This window comes from Accipiter gentilis, chromosome 18 (genome assembly GCF_929443795.1).
Source record: "Accipiter gentilis chromosome 18, bAccGen1.1, whole genome shotgun sequence".
NCBI classification, from domain to species: Eukaryota; Metazoa; Chordata; class Aves; order Accipitriformes; family Accipitridae; genus Astur; species Astur gentilis.
In genome coordinates this window covers 27489966-27504485 of record NC_064897.1, presented here as the reverse complement: position 1 = coordinate 27504485, position 14520 = coordinate 27489966, and the positions used below count along the sequence as shown (strand labels likewise).

General features: G+C 41.2%; 1 protein-coding gene across 25 annotated transcripts in view; it reads left to right on the top strand.

Moving 5' to 3' along the window:
• The first annotated feature begins 39 nt into the window (after positions 1–39).
• DMC1 (DNA meiotic recombinase 1) overlaps positions 40–14520 on the top strand; it is a 31935-nt gene continuing 17454 nt past the window's right edge. For 13 of the 25 annotated variants that reach the window (XR_007508764.1, XR_007508763.1, XR_007508765.1 and 10 more), the window contains exons 1-5: positions 505–5296; positions 6081–6116; positions 8827–8899; positions 10989–11127; positions 13556–13646. The gene's annotated coding sequence lies outside the window, so the exon portion shown is untranslated. Of the gene's footprint in view, positions 347–410; positions 5297–6080; positions 6117–8324; positions 8900–9162; positions 9272–10988; positions 11128–13555; positions 13647–14520 lie in introns of those variants that run through there. The other 12 variants (XM_049822441.1, XM_049822449.1, XM_049822444.1 and 9 more) reach the window with 10 other exon arrangements.

Genomic DNA, 14520 nt, shown 5'->3' with positions numbered 1-14520 from the left:
GTTGCGTTGCTATGGCGACGGCGGGGCTCCGCCGCTCCTCCCCGCTGCCGCCGTGTGTGGAGGCTGCGGCTCGCAGGCCCGGGCGGCGGCCGTGAGGGGGATGGCCGCGGGGGATGCCCCGGGGCTGCCGCCTCGGGAGCGGGCGAGGGAGGGAGGCCGTGCCGGAGGGGTCCGGCTGACGGGCCTTCGGGGGAACTCGGCGGGCTCTCGCCGTCCCGGCTCGGGGCCCCGCTCCGGTCCCCGAGGCTCCCGCTGGCTGTGGTGGAGAGGGACGATCGCGGAGGGAGCCGGAGGTCTTCGGGCTGCATCCAGCTGGCGGTGTTCTGCCCCTAAAATGCTTGAATAGGTTGGAAAGCTTTTTTTTTTTTAATTGTTTTTGCAGCTAAACAACGAAACGCCATTAGGGAGAGAATCCTTCCTTGCTTGGGGACATGGGAGAAGAAGTGGAGAAGGTCTGGGGTCCTGCACTGCTCGAGTTCAGGGGACGATGGGTTGGAAGTTGGAGAGAAGAGCAGGCAGGTCCTTAACGAGTCCTCATTTTCTGCGCCTGTTGCAAAGTCCTCCCTTCTCAGCACCCGATGGGATAAATTTAGTTTTATTGTGTTACTTGCTGGTTTGTATTCCATAGGAGGTGGCTTTGGGAGTTGCTTCAGATAATATTTTGAATGAACGGCAGGGGTATGTAGCCCATACCACCAATTTCTTTTTTATATTGCAGAGGCAAAATACCACTCCTTTTCTAAACTTTAAAATATTTATCCAATCTGTTGGAATCTAGTGATCTGAAATTACTTGCTTCATTGTTAGAAAAGCTTCTGTTGAGGACTTTGTGAGGCTTTCCTGGAAAGTTTAATGAGATTTTAGGGTGCCGACTTTAGTTAAAGGGGAACAATAAAGAAAAGGGAACACAAAAAAAAAAGGGAGGGGGAAGGGCAAGCAGATAAACAAAAGTGCCAGGAAAGAGGAGACAATAAGAGAATTGCCAATCTTTTAATTTGGTTTGTACGTGTATTCATACTCCACCAAAAAAGTTATTTTAACAGTCTTCATTCTCGGAGTGCTTAATTGGCAGCCTGCCTGAATTGAACCAGAAAATTGTTTGCTTGGTACTGTGGTATCTTTCCAGTTCTCATTCCAACCTGGTGACTATAGACAAGAAAAATCTCTGGTGCTGCAATATCTTCTGGTAGTCCAGTTAAGCAATATCTGGTTCTTGCAGGGTGCATGCTATAAAAACAGTGCCCTTCTAACCCTGTGCACTGGAAATTAGTGATTTTTTTAATAAGGGATTATGGGGAGGGGGGACTGACACCCTTAAAAGTAAACAAAAACTTGCAGTTCTGAACAAGGGCTTTGTGAAGTAGTTGTGGCTCCTATCAGCATTTAACATCCATATGTGTGTGCACATATATTGGATAAGAAAGATGAAAAGAAGGGTCAGCAGTGAAATGAGGGCAAGAACCTTGGAAGAAAACCTGGAAGAATGTAGAATTACAATTTTGAACTGAAAAAAACCTGTAGGTAACGTAGGCAATTATAAGAGTCAAAGACCATACAGGATAGTGAGGAACTGAGTTCTTAACACTTACTTTTTTTTTTAAGTTGGTAAATGCACTGAAAAATGTTGAGTTTCCAGACCTGAAGAGCTCCAGATGAGTGAAACATCTCCCTGAGGTGCTCAAAGACAAAGAAAGGCCCATATGTTTCATTTATAAATACATCAGGGGTTTGTTATTGGGTATGTGTGGGGGAAATGAGTGTTAAGAAGCTCAGGTCAGGATGTGCCCTGCCAGTAACACAGGGGTAGTAATGTTCACCTTCTTAGAAGAAACCTGCATGTTTCAGCACAGTTGTGACCCTTGTGTTCTCCTTGCACTGAGCAGGATGAGTATTGTAGTAATACATTATAATTATTGTAAAACTAAAGAGTCTCATTTATCTAGGGTCTCACAGTAATTCTCTTGACAGAGAGAATCTCTGACAGCCTCTTCCTCCGAGGCAGAGACTCCGAAAAAGCCATGCAGCCCATCCCCACTGCCTTGGCAGGTGAGTGCATACTGCTGTGTGCTTGATTGCTGTGTGCATGGGTGCTAATCAGTGTGTGAATTGTTTCACAGTTGGTAGGGCTTGTGAATGAGAGTTCAGAAAACTGCTCCTGAAGTTTGAGAGCAAGAGAAGGAGGTTCAGTGTCTGATTTTCAGTGTGATTTGCTTCTGGAATCTTTCTTCTTTTGCATGGTTTTACTAAAGTTTGCCAGACTCCCATTTCCTCGAAAAATGCTGTGGAATTTCCTTGCTGCACCAACCTCCCAGGCTATTCTGGCAGTAGCTTTTCATCGCTATTTCTCCACTTATGTCAGGTAGATACTGAGACAAGAGCCGACCATTGCCGTTTCTAGCGTTGCCTCTCAATGTATTGTGTTGTTCTCCTGCCAGGGGGTAGTTTGATGTATGATTTTAAGCAATGCTAAAAGCATTATGGTGTAGTGCTGTGCATCCTTCTATGCCTGTCACTTTGTGGGGAAGTGAACACCTAGCGCTCTCTCTTTCCCAGTACAATAACTAGAGATATCACTTAGCATCTGCAAAAGCTTATTAAATGGTGAAGAACCTGCACATCACAGTCATTGTGTAAGGAAACTACATATCTTTTTATGAAGACATTTTTGGGAACACTGGTGGAAAGCTGAGAGTGAGAGGACAAAGATAGGGCTGTAGCACATGACAATGTGGAGATTTTGGAATAGACCCAAGCTGTTCTCGGTAGCCTGATTTGGAGCATCTTTTTCGTCTTTTTTGGTTCACAAGCAATATAGAATGTATAGCTTAGATGGTGTCAGAGCTGCTTTTAACTCTATAGACTTTCTCTTGCCTTTCTTCATATACACTGTGGGATTATTATTCTCTCTTATATCAATAATTATAAGGAAACCCCACTGGCTGGTGAATTCCATAGACTTACTCTAGGCTTATTCTGATGTCAAAGAACATATTTATTGTAATCTTTGCTGCTTGAAAATTGCTACATTGACTGGTGGGCTAAATGAGTTTAAAACCTATACAATAATTTTTTTTGGCATATTGAAATTAATTCCATGCCCCATTAATTTCTTCAGTAGTGAGGTGATTCCTGTCACCTCAGTACTCTGCATTTAATGATGTCCCTTCTTTTAGTATCCTAGATATTAAATATCTCACTTATTGAAAAAGCAGACACCTCTTTTTCTCTCTGTTTCTTTTCATTATAGCCAACTCGAGAGGTAGGAGAACAGCTGTGTCACTGCTTTGCAAAACATTATGCTTTCCTCCTGCTTGACTGTCACAGATTCCACCACCAGGAGGCCCTCATTAAAGTGCTTATAGCTAGGCAAAGAAAACACCAGGATGGTGAAATGAGATGGAGAAACCCATCCCCACAGGAGTAATCTGAAACTAATACTTATTCTACAAATAGAGGTTTTCGGAGTGCTGTGCAGGCATCTATAAATTAATTATTGCAGGAATCCTAATACCCAACCATCAGTTGTACTGTAACTTTTGAGTATACTGGGGTGTCACAGGTGGTATCTCTGCATTGAATCACCAAGTGATAGCCAGGAAAGTTCATGCCTTTGTCTTCTGGATAGTAAAGCTCTTAATAACATAAGTAAAATGATAAAGTGGGATAAAGCACGGTTTTGATTTCTAGTCACTCAAGTCTGCCCTCTAGCTTTCACCCAACGAATATGCCTGCCCCTAATTCACCTCTGCCTTCTCTCTTTTAGTTATTTACTTCTTCCCGGGTTTTAAATTTTCTTTCACTTTCCACAGCAGGCTTTTATTGTCTCCTAAGACTTCTAAATATCTTCACTAACAGTCTGTCTGATTGTTCTCTTTTGCTAACATGACCTTCTTTAAAGAAAGGGGAAGGAGAAATGTTTTCATCCTTTTTTTTGCCAAGTTGTGCACTTCTTTCTGTAATTACTGGCTCTTCAAAGCAGCAGTCATTGCTTTGGCTGAAATGTAAGACTTTATTATTCAAAAGAATAGTGTGTCCGTGATCTCTTAACTAATAAGTATAGAGGTGTCAATTTTCTTTCCTTAAACCCCATTTTTTTCTCTTCGCTGCTGAGTCAAGCCTTGCATATCTGCTCCTGTTCTGGTTTCCCAAGATCATATTTCGGTACTGATGAGTCCCAAGACACAGCTTTGTGATGCAATTTCAAAATGCATGATAGGTGAGAGTAGTTTTGGTCCTGTCAGGAAATGCAGGTTGTGCAAGCTGTAGGCTGCAAACAGACTTAGCCCTTGTCTTTGAAACTCAGTTTCTGCCCTCCTTCCCTGAATTCACACATACACATTCTACATGTTTACATTTGTTTACTTGGGCCTTTTTTATATGTACTAATGTGCAAAACGTGTATCCAGAAAAAGGGTGTATGAAGCCATGATGTTGTATACAAAGTACCCAGGCCTCCGAAGAGGTTTTCCAGTCATTGTTCACCATTCTGGCCACACCGCTCACCTTAAAGAGTTTAAGCAAATATGTGGGCAGCTCCACCCGCTCACGTGCTCTGGATAGAATCCATTGCTTCCTGACAGAGTTTGCCATGAGGCTGACCTTGGTGACTGGGAGACACGTGCAGTCCACACAGCAGTGAAAACTTGTTTTAAGCTCCATGTCATTCTGTTCCCATTACCTGGCTACTCCTTTCTTGCTTCCATGTCTGTCTTTTAATTCTTCTCTTTGTCTCTTACTTTCACAGTCATCTGTTTCTGTGGGTCACTTAAGATGTCCTTTCCAGGGAATGATGAAATATTAAACCTGCAGCCTGTAAATTCCCGATTAGCAGATGCAGGGAGGCTATACCAGGGAAAGAACCTCTCAGTATGGGTCGGTTTCTTAAGCTCTGTTGTAACCCTCCATAGCTGGCAGCTGCTGGAGACAAGATGTTAGGCCCTCGGGCTGTGGTGTTGTTTATAAGGGAGAGCAAACAGGGCTTGTGTTCTGAATCCCCTTCTAAGCTTATTTTATCTCATGCCTTAGATGATCAACTGTCCTTTGTCCATACAAACAAGTGAACTGCGTCACGAGATGCTGAGAAGTTCAGTGTGTATAGCACACTATGAAGATGGGAGAAAAGTGCTAAGTATTGTCTTCTCTTCCATGTTCCTTCACCGTTCTTTCTCTCCACTTTGCCATGCTACCAACCCCAAGAAGCTACATTAACTGGGACTATTCCCAGCTGGAACCAGAAAAACTCAAGATGAACAACCTGCCATCACCAGAGGGAGGGGAAAGTCATAAGAACACTGATGTAAGCAGTTCTCCCTAGTACCTGCTAATCTAAATAGGAGTTTTGTATCCAAACCAGGTGGTCATTTTTCTCCCCAGGATGCCTTGATCTATAGGTCTTACTCTGTACTGATTCTTTGTGTTAGAAAGGTATGTTTGTGGATGGCCTTTGATAAAAGGCAAAAATTGGAAGTAACATGGGCTTTAGATGATGTGGTGTCTGCAGTAGCATGAGAATGGACTGTGTGGCCGGGAAAGTCCTTTCCAGTCCTGGGTATCTGCTGCAGGCTCATATGAAGATGAGGTAGTTTTTCAGGCTTTTGGGGAGTGGAGGTGACTGCTCACTGATGGCTTGAACTAGCCTAGGGTAAAAGCTATTCAGGGACACCAGGAGATTTAGAACCCGTTCCTACAAGACCTGTGAAGGCTGGGTACTGTAGTACTTAGAGCAGTAAATGGGAGATCTGCTTGTTTTGGTTTGGTTTCCTGTCTTAATTCTGTGTTGTTCCCTGGGGTAGCAAGGGATGCAAATATGAGACCTACTAGGGCTGGGTAGAAGGTGGCCATGATAGCTCAACAGTTGTCATATAAATAGCTGGATGGTGTCAGTATGTTCAGCAGCAGTAAAGCAGAATCTTCATTGGTTCACAAGGGAAAAAGAACCCTGAAAATATGAATTTTGAATTTGCATTGAATGCCCAAGCAAAATGAGCCTTATGGAGGGTACCCTCTCTGCATAAACTTGGTTCCAGGTCTTGGATTCTGAACTTATGAATTGTTTTTTTCATTCTGCCTCCCTTTTCCAGATTCCTTCAACATGACGAGCAGTCCGGAGAAGACTGGTAAGCACTCCGTACAAGAATGTAGGATAAAAATATGTTCACAAAGATGTGCGGCCAGCAAGTGGATGTGTCACAGAAGCTAAGGCTTTCATTAAAAGTATCAACTGCTGACCTCTTCATCTTGTTCCTATTACTGAGAAGTTTGTCAGTTTGGGGTTTGTTTTTCTTTTTTTTTGATCAGTTTGTCAGAAGACACGAGGAAGGAGTTGTTCCTTAACCATTCAGAAAGAATTTCTTGAAGTCCTCAGCAGTATTCTCATTTTCTAAGTTTGATCTTACTAATTTCAAACACATGCTCCAAAAGCACCTTTTGCACTTCCCTTGCTGTTTAGGGATTCTCACTCGTTGCAGGTCATCATTCTGCAGGCAACACTCACTGTCTATATTGTACTTTCCAGCCAAGATAGAGCAGGCATTTCCTTTAGAAAAGAAGTAAGCAAAGAATGTGGCACAGGGAAAATGATACTTAACTTTGACTTGCGCACCAAGTGCTTACATATTGTGAAGAATCTCATATTTTTAACGTTAGTGGGAGGGAAGGTCTGTCATATTTAGAAACTGGTTCCCAGCTCACACCTCTGTTATTTGATTCATTTTGGAAATACAAGCAGGTGAAAATCTGAGTCTCTGAAGATTTAAATCCTGTCAGTCTGAAAGAAAGCTAAATTGTTTTCATGGGTCAGCAGGCAGGCTGTTCTCACAATTCATTCATTCATTTACCACTAAAGTAATGTGCTACTTCAGTTCCAAGATTAAACAACTGGTAGTGATAACTTGTTGTCAGGGATTGTGTCAGTATGTCAAACCCTGTGTAGAACACAGGAAAGCTTGTAATTGAAATTGAGACAGGTGAGCCAGTGTCCAACAGGCTGCAAATAAGGATAATCAAGTCGATAAAAAATGGGGATTGCAATTTCCAAAACAAATGTCCTAACTTTATATTTAGTCACCTAGTCAAGTAGTGACACTTTCCAAAACACTCCATAATAAGCATTTACTTTGCAGTCAATGGGAACTGCAGGTGCCTGGCACTTATCTTTCTGCTGTTTAATTATAAGCCTCTGATTTAATTCCCATTTTGAAATCTTGGGACCTGAATGACCTGGATGATGGACTAATGCAAGAGCATTACCACTGTACTTGGATACAGAGTAGCAAATTACTTTGAAATGTCTAATAGAAATTCACTGGGTTTTTTAGATGTTTTTTGTTAGTGCTTTAGGAGAAACGAAAAGATGGTTATTTGTCACACAAAGAAGGGAAAAGTTCTAAGCACAAAGAGCAAAGAAAGTAAGGCAGAAGGAAAAAAAAAGCAAGAGAAGGATATTTGGGCAAAGTAGCATGGAAAAAAGTATGAACAGTGGAAGGAATGGTAGTGGTAACTGTACACAGAGGCTGCATTAATAGGAGACTGGGAACGCTGAACCTGATACAGAAGCCAGTGAGAATATTCAAAGTCAGTGCTGGTAGAGTTAGTAATTTATTTCTCTACAAATGCTTTGGAAATAAATTGAATTATGTCACTGGTTCTTAAATTGAACTTAAGAACAATGTGTGTATTGTTGTACGCTTTGTGATTTTTCCTGTATTGTATGATGAAGAGGTGGAAAAGAAATAGGTGATCATTCATAAGGTCTGCCTGTTCTGTTAAAATCTAGAGCCCTGGAAAACAAGCTGGCAGGAGAGCAAGTTATTCTCCTTAAAATCTGAAATTAGGTCTATCAAGCATTTTCTTTTATATTTACTCATATTGTAGAGGACTTCTCTCAGCATAATGCACAATTTACTCAGCTTGCCTCTTCCTGATTTCTACATAGTTTTGTAATGAAAGTTTGTGCTGTCACATGTCTGTCAACAAGTGGAAGCAACAACTTCTGTTTCTCTTGACCAAGCTAAATCGCGTTTGGCATATTTTTTTCTTTTAATATACAGTAGTAGAGCAATCCTGCCAGGCTCCAGATCACTTTTATTCTTTGAAATCCCTGTCTTTACTTAGAGTTAAATATCATCAAAGTGATACTGCCATGCTGCCATTATATCAATTTCTCTCACCACAGCCAGGGTCTTGCCATTACAGAGTGTTAGAAAAAGCCCCCTTACCAGTGCGGCTTTGTCACTATGGAGTGGCAAGGGGGAAAACATATTTCATTGAGTAATTATGCAGGGAGTGGCTATTTGGGAGAAATTGGTTTGCTTCTAAAACTGGCCTAGAGAGAAATACAGTAACCATGTGACATTAGTGCCATTTTTTACCCAGATCTGCGCATTGAAACACACGAGTGTGTTGTGCTTTGTTAATTTTGTTAAAGCAATTTATGGAGTCAATAAATCTTGAGGGAAGAAATCTTTCAAACTTGCTTCTGTTGGAGGCAGCTGATTTGGCTGGGTGTTTTACAGAGTAGTTCCATCAGGTACTTTTTACTAGATTAGGACATTACCCTGGTGTCATAGCTATTTTGCAAGCCTGTAATTGCCTTCTATGACCCTGAAATTTCTCCTGCGATTTCAGCAGGAGAGGTTGTTTTTCTTTTCCCATGACTGCAGTGTGATGCTGCTAGCACTAGTGGCTGCTGTATTTTGCCCTAGAAACAGCTATGTTTCACTTGTGGATGGGCTAGACCTTTTAAAGAGAATACGTGAGAATTAAGGCATTTATCCTACCACCATCGTAAATTACTTGAAGTTTTTCTGCCTTTCGTTTTTCTTGAAGGAACTGGGACATGGACAAGCTTCTAGCAAGTATGAATCTCATCAGACAAGCAAAGTCTTCCAAGTCCCAACAGGTAAAATATTAAACAGTGACTTTTCCAGGTATAGAATGGGGAAGAAAAAGTAAAACATTATTTATTTTACTAAGACTTTTCAGGTTTGTTGTTCTGAAGGCCTTTGCTATGCTATGGTATGTGCTCCCCATATGAGAAGCAGAACAGTGTGTGTAAATATATATGTGTATATGTTTGTCAATTCCAGGCAGCTGGAACCCATCAAAGTTGCTTGTGTGTGTATCCTTTTTGTGTGTGCCTAATTAGTGCAAATACTTCCCTAGGTATTGGAGTCGCTGACATGTGCTAGGCAAGGGGAGTCCGGATGGCTAATATTTAATATTTCAGACTTCCACACCCGAGATGCAGAGCTTGAAAAGGATAAGAAGGAAAGTAAGTGGAAGCAGTCTCAACATATCCTTAAAACTAGAAGACTAAAAATAGCACCACATCCTAGAGAGGTGATGCAGTGTTTGGAGAAGGTGATAGATTGAGTGAATTTTTCTGTCTCCTGCTGACATAGCTGATCTTGTTGGCATCCACATAAGCCCTGCAATACAGAAGAGATTCTTGAGGGCAGTTGCTTGTGTAAAGGGAGTGTGGAAGTGGGATTGCTTTGCATGCCTTAGTGTTGCTCTTCTGTCAGTTTTTCTGCACAGATTCTGTCCCTAAGCCAGTGAGGTCCCTTCCCTGTACCTGTTAAAACTTTCTGTCTTCCTAAGAAGAATAGGTGAGAGGACTTTACTCCTTTCTCTGGAAGCAGGTCCTCTAAGAGAGTTGAAACAACTTCTGTTGTGTTGAACTATTGACAAGTACAGCTTCCAAACCTTAGTGCTTTGGATACAGTTTTAGTCTCCTAATGATGACAGTTCTGAAGTCTGTAGCATTGTGTGCTTCTCAACAGGCTTCCTTTAGCAGTTGCTCTTTAGGAACTTTAGTGTTGGTGAAAAAACGATATACTGCACACTTATTCTAGCTGTGTCTGGAATTTCCTTCCCTGCCTTTTTTTTCCTATCAAATATGCTTGAATTCCTTCTGAAGCAAGACCCAGAAAAGTCCTCCACCCAGACAGTTCAGACGCCTGAGCTGATTCGCAGATGCTTTTACTTTAGAGAGAGTTCCTTCAAGGCTGCTCAGTCATTCCTTACAAAAGCCTGGGATGAAGGATGGTGGTAATTCTCATCAGCTTCTTGTCTCCAATTTGCTTTTGCTGCATTAGCACTGTGGTAGCTGAGGGTGGGGAACAGTGGCTGGTCAGTTAGGAACATCTCATGGCTGCAGTTCAATACTGAATATTATTTTTAAATAAAAATTCGAATGTCATGTGATTTTTTTTTTTTTTTTTTTTTTTCCTGCCTGTCTTGTACTCATTGCCCTAAGAACAGAGGTCACGTGTGAAATCTGGTCTCAGAAACTCTGACCTAGTCCTCTGTCTTGGATTGCCTGGCCATTAAAGCAGGAAGTGCTGCCTTAATAATCTGGTGGGAAAATAACTGGGGAGAGACAAGACAGGAAGAAAGACTGCAATAGGAAGTACTGGGGTATATTGAACCAAGTGGGAGTTGTGCACCTGCACTGAGTTTCAGAGACACCTGTATGCCATTTATAATCACCAATTCAGCAAAAAGATGAGGAGGAGAGATTAAAAGCTTTCTTCAGATATGGACAGAGGAAATGTTTAAGAAATAGGCACAGTTCCAGTAAGGCTGGCAAAGAAAGCGTGGTAGTCCAAGGAAAGGGGAACAAAGGATAAAACAAGAATAATCAGGCTAATGAATCTCTGAAGTTTAAAGGAGCAAGACTGAAGAAAATTATTAGCTGGACCATTACTGAAAATTAAGGCGCTATGTGTAGCAAAATCAAGGAAACACAGTATTTTAAAGCTAATTACAACTCCTGAGAGCTCTAAATATTATTCTAAGCTAAAAATAACTGTATGATGATGCAGTTGATGCCTATCCAAGTTTTAGGGGTTGAAAAACAAACTGCTTATGATCTCTTCTGGCCACTAGCCTGGCAAACATATGGAATACAAATGGAGTAAGATTGGGGGGGGGGGTTTGGTGTTTTTTTTTTTTCCCCTGTGGTTTACATACAAACTCACTTGCAGAAGCAGCAAGCAAAGCCAAGAGTGGAAAACTGGCCAAAAGAAGAGCACGTTCAGTTCTGCAGCATGGCTGGTTTAAAAGAAAAGCTCCTACCAACCGAGAGGCTGAGCTAGAAAGCCTAAACTTTTCCAAACTCATAAGGTATGTGGCAACACTGTGAAAATGATTAGTTTTTCAACTAGAGGCTCTTCAAAGTTTGGGGTTTTTTTTTAATGAAGAAATGTCTCAAATACCAGTGCTGAACCTCTTCTAAGTGTAAACTTAAAAATATTTTTCTTGTAAAATGCCATTATTTGATGTGACCAGTGAATTCTGCTGTGACCTGGAAATTAAAAATTTTCTATTAACTGCACTTTAAATATGTTCTTCTTTCTGAAGCATGCCAGTGAAAATGCTGCCCTGAGTACAAAACAGAGCAGTATACTCAAAAGTCATTATTCAACCTGCTTGACAACAGAAGCACTCAGCTTCTGTGAGCTGGAATGTATTAAGAGAAAGGAAAACCAAAAACCATTCCATGAATTATGCTTTTTTTTAGCTGTAACACTGAAAACTCTGCTCTCCTATGTTCTGTGGATAAAGCTGCTTTGCTTTTTTCAGATTAACATTCAATGCTGGTGTGTGAATAAGTTAGAGAAGCATTGACTCTTTTGGCCATAACAGTTAAGACAGTATTTGCAGTATTTCTAGCCTGTTTGTATTGGGAGTCAGAATTTCTTTGGTGTGAAGAATACACACACAGTCCTGTGTTCTGCAGCACGGCAGATGCATCTGTGAGCAATTCTCTTGTTTTAACTCCCTTTCTGATGAGCTATGGTGGTTAAATCAAGTTTTCTGCCTCAGCTTCTTCCTAAAGCGATAATCCCTGTTGCTTCGCTCTCTTTTCCTGTCTCATGCACCAATGTGTACAGCTGCTGCCAGGCAAACTCTACCTCCTGTATTTGCATTCAGTCCCAGAGAAGTCCCTCTGTCTGCAGGAATGGTGAGAGTCCACCACATGGCAAAACTGATCCGACACCTTGCTGAGGCAGGCTTTCTCTGTCTCTCTTCCCCATCCCCTAGCTGCCTGATCCCATCTTTTCTTTTTTTATTGTTCAGATGAGCACCAGAGTGAATACAAATAGGAGAAATGCAAAGCCGTTTAGATAAGGGAGAGCATAATGCCCTGCTGGCTCAAATCGAAGCTTGATCTAACTTGGAGAGCTGCAACAAGAGACCTTAGTTAGGGGGAGCATGCAAGCCTAGCCACGCTCTGCAGTCTGTTCAGGCCTAGCCCTAGGGCCTGACCGGCTGCATTATGTACTTCATTCCCTTGGGTGATGGCTTTCCATTTCATCTGCTGTGAGCAGAGGAACGTGTAATCAATTCTTTTGGTTTACTTAGTGAAATGAAAATATTTCCCCTGTGGACTTTAACCAGGCCTGCGACTGGGCTTTAATTCAAATGCAAGCTTGTCAGTGGCATTGTCACTGACTGAAGAGTGGTAACAGTTTCAGAGCAAATAAATTTTACTATAGCTTGCTTCATCCTACTTCTATCTGACCTTGGAGGTCAATTCAAGTGAACAAAGATATATGTAGCTGCAATTACTGCTCCCACTTAGCAACATATGTGGGCAGTCTTATTTCATAATTAGTCTGTTATTCCTGCTTATCATAAAGTTGCTTAAGCTAAAGCGGAACAAGGTGCACTTATTCCAGAACAAAAATCCATGTATGTGGAGTTAGTCAAGAGCAGTTATTTTGGAATTTGCAAAAGCTATTTAGAAAGCTTTCCCAGTTTAAAAAAGACTGGTATCTCCCAAAGTATACATTTCACAATTCAGAGTAATATATTTCCCCAAATGCATTTCATTTCTTGCAATAGAGATTTTTGTGCCAAGATTGATAAATTGCAGGTCACAGCACCAGCATCCCAAGCAGGAAGAACTACTTGGTTAAAAATGAAAAAGCTGCTTTAAAATAGATTTTTTTTTTTATATCTATTAGCATAGGTTAGAAATCTGCTCAGTGATAGATTTTTTTATTTATTTTTTTTTTAAAGGACTGAATTTTAGCTACAACCAGGAAAAGCACTTAATCTATGTCTGTCAATTTTGCTCCTGGTCTGCTTGTTAGCTCAGGCAATCCTTGAGTTTCTACTAATTTATCAGCTACCAGTGAAATTAAGAAGTGGGTATGTCAGCCCAAAAATGCTGCACTCAAAAGCTTGTTTATGGACAAAGAGGAAGCATACCTTGTGTATAATTAAAGTCAAGGATTTATTGCTAGTATAATTGAAATCTTGAGAGTTTAATGATTATTGACCCAGATATAAGTTGCAGAAAGAGAAAGGATAATAATGCAGTTAGACTACTTCCATAAAATGGTAACACATAAACACACACACTTCTTGGCTTCTACCCCTTTTCCTTGTATTTCACTCACCCTTCCACTGCTTCTGTGGGTCATAAGGTTGGTGGTTTCATTCTGGTGTGTGTGGGGGGTGATACGGGGAGTTGTCAACATCTGGAGTCCTTTGCTGGGAGAATATTATCTTCATGTTGATTGTTTCTCCTTCCTTGCTCTAGGATCCGCTTGGTGTCATTTTTATATGTTTGCTAGCATGCGTTTACACCTTTCTTCATTGGTCTGCAGTGCCATGCTACATCTGATTTTATGGTATGTGGTGCCTATTATATATGTTAGTTACTATTTTTGTTACTCCTAAAACTGGTTTCATCCAGCTCCAGGTCAGCATTTCTTTGATCACCAGCGAGTTGTTCATAGCCATCAGGTCTCCAGTGCCAAGCCTGTGCCTTGCCAGTTATCTTTGTATGCCAGTACTCTGCACATCTTGTGTCCCCATTTCTCAAGGCCTCTGCTATTGCACCAGGCTGGTAGTTCTCTACATTGCGTCCTTGTGCTAGTCGTAAATCTGTCATTCTATGCAGAATAACTGTTTGTTACTGCTATTTATATAAAATGATGGCTATATAAAATGATGGCTGTACCACATGCAGATAAACAGAAGTAAAACAAATTAGCCATAGACCTGGTCAATTACGGAAACTGCTGTCACAGCTAATCAAGTAAAAAGTGCAGAAGGGTCAAGAGAAGTTCAAACAAAGCAAGCCTGGCAAGCCTGACAAGCCTGAGTTCTGAGGCCTTGCAAATTCAGTACAAAGCTTATGGCAAATTACTGAGGATGGCAATACTGTATTACAGGGCTACATGGTTACAATGTTTTAGCCCCAAAAGCCATTAGCCCAAAAAGCCACTAGCAGGTAGAAGCAAGCTGCACACATTACCAGAACATCCATCAGGTTTCAGCAATTTTTTTTTTAGAACAAGATATGCTGGCATTTTTTCTCTTTTGGGCTAGAAAACACAAGAATGCAAGAATTAGAGTCCCAGTTATCTGACCTTTTAAAACTAGAAGTTAGCTCAAAGTATATTGTATATTTTTACAGACAAAATTGCATTACGTAGTGAATGATGGAAAACAAGGGTAATGGCAAGGATAGTCAAGCACTGAAATTGTCTGGTTCTTTCT